Here is a 5,684-nt window from a genome sequence, read left to right as displayed (position 1 = left end):
GATGGTTGAAGAACAAATTCATAGCCACGGCATTTGTTTCAAAAGCTGAGTGTATTCTCCCTTCGCCCTGAGCTCGGCACCTGCAGCACCCTGGGACACGGAGGCCAGAGATAGAGCATTTTCCTTCCAGGCAGAACAGTGAGTTCTGAAAGGAGTTCAGAAAAGCCAACACTTTAACATGTCAAATGTTGACTAGCTTAACTGTTCAGCACTCGCTCCTGTGAGTATGAGGCAAAAAAAAGTGGTATTGGCCCTGGAGGAAGTGAGCACGGTTTTAGAACGTTTCAAATCTACCTATAAAGAGTTGATGATGTCAATAAACGGTCAGCAGGATGGGTGTGGCAGGGCTAAGTCCACCTCAAAAGTATCATAAAACAATTTGTCTTTGATCATATTTTGTGAAATAAAAGAGAACTCTTTAAGCCTGTAGGTTTGAATGAAATTGGATGGAAATCAGATTTCTGGTTACCTGCAGTCTCAATTTTCCCATTATAAAGCATGATTGGGTAGAAAGTGGCTTAGTAGTACGAGAGCCCGTGGTTTATTTCCCTGGGGTTGTAGTAACAAATTATCATGAGCCATGAAGCTGTTAAAAAACAAAAACCAGGAAACAAACTAAAACCCAGTTCTGGAGCGAGCACGTCTGAATTCCTGGTGTCAAGGACTCTGCTCTTCCCGAACGTTCTCTGAGGAAGAGACTGCCTGGTCATCTATCTCAGTCACTCGCTGGTTTGAGGGAGTGTAACTTCAACATCTACCTCAGTTTCAGCCATGCTCTCCCTTCTGTCCCCATTCTGTCTCTCTATTGTCTCTGTTCTTTTCGTTAGGCAGTATCCCAGCACGCCCTCATGTTAACTGATTACGTTTGCACACAGACCCCATTTCCAATAAGGTCACATTCACAGACATTGCAGTACCCTTTGCAGGGGCAGTGGTTGGGGGAAGGACACACTTTAACATCTAATGACACAGGAACAGGTGAGGCGATATTTGAAAATCCAAAGAGCCTGATAGATAACACTCCTTAGGTGAAAAACTGAAGGTGTAATTTTGGACAATATCAATACATTATTTTAGGTAGAAGGTGAAATAAGAAAATTTGAGAACTTCCTTGCAGGAAATTCAACCTGTGGTTTTATACTAGAATCCACTGATATCTGCTGAGAACATTCATGTGCTTTGGCGTAATACATTAAATGCTTGTCAACCTTTCTAAGGAAGATGGTGATCAATTTCCCTCTAGTTATCTTCAACTGGAAAAAAGGACTGCTCTTCAGACCACCATGTTAAATCCCAGCACTAGCCCTTGTTTTACATTTAAGTGACGAATTTCTGAAAATGTCAAAGAGCCAAGATTTGCTAACGAGTGGATTCTCTTTTTCCTTCTAATTTTTGTCAACTGTCTGAATGTGTGACAGAGTTTTTAATAATAATGATTTTAATCAAAGAATTTTTATTGTGAATTAGGTGGCAGGGGTTTACGTTTCAGATCACTGCCGTCCAGGCAGGACTAGAGACAAACCTAGAGTTTAATGAACCAGATATGCAACAGGGACTACAATGTCTAGAACTCTCTAGAGGTGTCATTTCCACATCAAGAGACCGAGTACATTAAGAGGGGGCTCTCTGCAGTAGGAAACAGAGTGCTGCAAAGCCTAATGTAAGTGGCCAGAGGGTGGCTATGCTGTCTGAACCCACCAAAGAGCCTGAGAGGTACCAACGATGACACCTTGCTTCACATGGTCATAATTTCTCGTTCTCTCATGCCATGGAGTTTATATATTTTTTCTGTGAAAGAAGAGAAAAATAAAAGAATGCTTCATAAGATATTTCATAGTAACGTATATCTCAGGGATAAATGCTAGTTTAAGAAATGGCCAGAAAGAGAATTTACCTCTTCTGTCATATCTGTGTGTACAAGTTTGCTATAAAGTTATTTGAAAATGCAAGCCTTTCAAAAGTAGAATAATAGTCTAGAGAGAGGGTCACATGTAAACAAAATCTGACTTGGGTTTTAGCAAAGTTGATTTTACTGATTCGTTTCTAACCTTACTGTTGGCAAACCAAAACCAAAGCAAGCAAACAAAGCAAAACCAGTAATGAACATACAACCCTCCCCACCAAACTTGACAACAGTCTCTTGCCATTGAGTCCATGTTGACTTGTTGTGACCCTACATAGGATTTCTAAGGCTGTGTCTCTTGATGGGGACGGACAGCCTCATCTTCCTCCAGAAGAGTGGCGGGTAGATTTCTACCACCAACTTTCTGCCATCGAGTAGCTTCTGACTCATAGCAACCCCATAGGACCAGGGGTCCTGTAGCTCTGTGGGTTTCTGGGACTGTAACCCTTTGCACGAGTAGAGACTAGCCTTGTCTTCCTCTGGTGGAGCAGCTGGTGGTTTTGAACTGCTGACCTTGTGATTAGCAGCCCAATACATAGCCAGTACACCAACAGGGCTCCTATAGTTTCATTTCAAAGCCCTACTCGATTGGGGTATAATTGACCTACCAAAAGTGAATAGGCTTTTAAGTGTTCATCTCTACGTATATTTAAATGTATGGTTCAAGGAGTTTTGACAAATTTCTACTAGGTGACTACCATCCCAAGCAAAATCTAGAATACTTTATCACCTCAGCTACATTCTCTCTGGCCACATGCATTTACGTTTCTTTACCTGACACCCCGAGCACCCGCCGCTCGGACAGGGTTTCACCATGGATTTGCATCGCTGCTCTAGACCATAATAGAAGTGGGATAATAAAATATGTACTGTTTCACGCTTGACTGCGTTCATGCAACAGAGTGTTGTTGGGATTTATTGTTATAGCGATAGTTAATCTCTTTGTTTTTGCTGAGTAGTATTCCACTGCATGATTGTACCTTAATTTCTCTATTATCTGTTGGTAGCTACTTGGGTGGTTTCCAGTTCCTGGCTTGACTCTTTGTATGAAACTCTGTGTGGACGTGCGCTCTCATTTGTGTGTGGCTAAATACCAAGGATTACGATTGTTGTATCATACAGCATCTCTTATGTTTAACTTTATAGCAAACTACACCAAAGTGTAATTTAAAGTGGATGTTCCATTTCGTATTTACCTCAGTAATTCTTAACACTTTGAGTTCTTGCATATACCTTGAAAACACTTGGCATAGCTATTTAAAAAAATAGTTTTGTTGGCATATACTTCACATAGCTTACAATTAAAATGTTCAGTCATCTTCAGATTTGTGCAATCATCACCATAATGGGTTTCAGAACATTTTCTTCTCCTGCTCATTGTTGTGAGCTCCCCACTGCCTCCACACCCTTCCCTGCATGCCCGGTATCCAGTTGCTGTGTTTCTACGTTTACCTATCTTGTATTTCATATACAGAAAGTTATACAACAAAGCATGATCATACAAAATCATACAAAGCAAACAAATACAAATCAACAATGACTAGACAAAACAGAAAAAGGCAATCAAAGAGAAAGCTTAAAATATTAAAACAAAAAAATAACAAACCAAATAAAGAAAAGCAGTAAAATAAATGACAAATTCATTTTGCTCCAGCAAAAAAAATATTAAAACAAACAATTTTAAAAAGGGAGATCAAATGATAAGCATTACATTTGAACCTAACTACATCTGCTCGCTGTCTGAGAGCAAGGCTATGCACATACCTCAACCATGGCTAGAGGAATTTCACAGGAGGCTTCACCCATGTGGGGACCCTGCAAGTGGATTTGGGAATGGAAGCATTGTCATCCATAACCCTCTGCACATCAGGTATTCACAATTTAAGATCTGATATTATTCCCTCCTTCAGATTTGGGTTTGACTAACTGCAAGTCTTGGATCACACAGGCTGGTGTGCTTTTTCCATGTAGACTCAATGTTAAATTTTTCTATTTATTGATTCATGCCTATATAGCTCTTTCCCTTCTAATTAGATGTAATTTCTTCATTGAGTTACTAGCTTCTTAAGGTGGAAACTTATTTGCAAATGTTCTCTTTTCCTAACATGGATCAAAGTCTTCAGTATGGATTAAAACTTAAATGTGACGAAAACCAAAGTCTGACGCTCTGGTGAAGCTTGCCAATGTCTTGTTTTTCCCAGATTCTAGCTTCCCCCCTTAGACAGTCTCAGCCACCAGCCTACTTGAGATGATGGCAACCTCCGAGGTGCTGCTCATCCGTCCAAAACTCCCGGAGAAGAAAGCAAAAGAAGTCCATGAGTTGGTAAATAGTTCAGGAAAAGTCCTCCTGCCGTCCAAGGGCCCGCTGACAGCAGGGGATGCCACTAGAAAGAACCACTTGGAAGGCAAAGCTGTGATTTCAAATGAAATTACCAGTTGTATTTTTCAGTTGTTACAGGCAGCAGGTATCAAAACGGCTTTCACTGATCCACGGCGGGGTAGGGGGGCAGCTTTCATTTACTCCAGGGTGAAATGATTCCCACGGAGTGGAAATGTAGAAGAATAGTAACTGGTTCTTTCCTTAAAAGGAACCCTGGCATCAAGGCAGGGTACATGTTTTACTTGCACAAAGTGGATGTTTTTCAAGGATGGGGCCAAGAATGACCCACGGTGGTTTGAGGCGCAGCTAATTGCTGCCAAATTTCGCTTTACTGGACTTGACAGAAGTCAAACTGAAGTGGATACCATGAGTCATACCATAGAAGCCATTTTTGAAATACTGGAAAAATCTTGGCTGCCCCAGGACTGTACATTGGTTGACATGAAGATTGAATTTGGTGTTGATGTACCCACCAAAGAAATTGTTCTTGCTGATGTGATTGATAATGAATCCTGGAGAGGGGCCATCAGTGGATCGAAACCAGCAGAGGACTAAAGAAGGGACTCCGGAAGGGCTGCGGATGGTCAAGAAACATTCCCGTGGGTTTCACAAGGAGTAGAGCTGCTTCTGAAATCACCAAGCCAGTGTAGGCTTGTCGTACAAGACTCTGATCTCCATCCCTGGGAGAAAATCAGGGAGGCTTGTGGAAATTTTGGCATCCATGTGAACTTCGAGTAACATCTGCCCATAAGGGCCCAGAGGAAACTCTGAGCATTAAAGCTGAGTATGAAGGGGACAACGTTCCTGCTGTCCTTGTAGCAGGAGCAGGCGGAGCGATGACTTGGGACCAGTGCTGTGTGGGAACGCCGCATATCCAGTGATCAGTTACTCTCCCCTCGCACCAGGCCGGGAGCTCAGGCTGTGTGGTCTTCCCTAGCACCCAGTGGTCTTGGCAGCTCGGCTATACTCTCTCTAGAAGGACCAGCTCAGTTTGCTGCTCAGCCCTTTGGCTTGAGCCATCATTTGGCATGAGTCAAACTGCAAGGAAGGATCTTGAATATGTGGATTTCCTTGAAGCAGGCTGCCAAGAAAACCAGAGAATGCCATTTATGAGAATTCCATAGTGTTTATTGTGAGAAAAACTTGAAAAATTCCTAATTTAGCGGCAGAAAAAAAAATCTAAGAGAATAATAAAATGTACTGAATTTTTTTAAAAAAGAAGGAAAATAAAAATCGTCACAACTGTAGCAAAAGGTGACCTCATGATAAATGGAGACAAGGTGGATGCTGTCCAGGATTTTGTCTTGCTTGGACCCCCAAGTGGTGCTCATGGAGGTCAGTCGACCATTGCACTGGGTACGTCTGCTGCACAAGACCTCTTGAAAGTGTTGAAAAGCAAGA

At 41.9% G+C, this 5,684-nt stretch overlaps 1 pseudogene; it reads left to right on the top strand.

Annotated features, from left to right (window-relative positions):
* The first annotated feature begins 4,154 nt into the window (after positions 1-4,154).
* LOC142440797 (bifunctional phosphoribosylaminoimidazole carboxylase/phosphoribosylaminoimidazole succinocarboxamide synthetase pseudogene) lies at positions 4,155-5,396 on the top strand (annotated as a pseudogene).
* The last annotated feature ends 288 nt before the right edge of the window (positions 5,397-5,684 follow it).

The sequence above is a fragment of the Tenrec ecaudatus genome, chromosome 2, assembly GCF_050624435.1.
Source record: "Tenrec ecaudatus isolate mTenEca1 chromosome 2, mTenEca1.hap1, whole genome shotgun sequence".
Lineage (NCBI taxonomy): Eukaryota > Metazoa > Chordata > Mammalia > Afrosoricida > Tenrecidae > Tenrec > Tenrec ecaudatus.
Note: the sequence above shows the minus strand (reverse complement) of the source record. Positions and strands in the feature narration are given on the sequence as shown.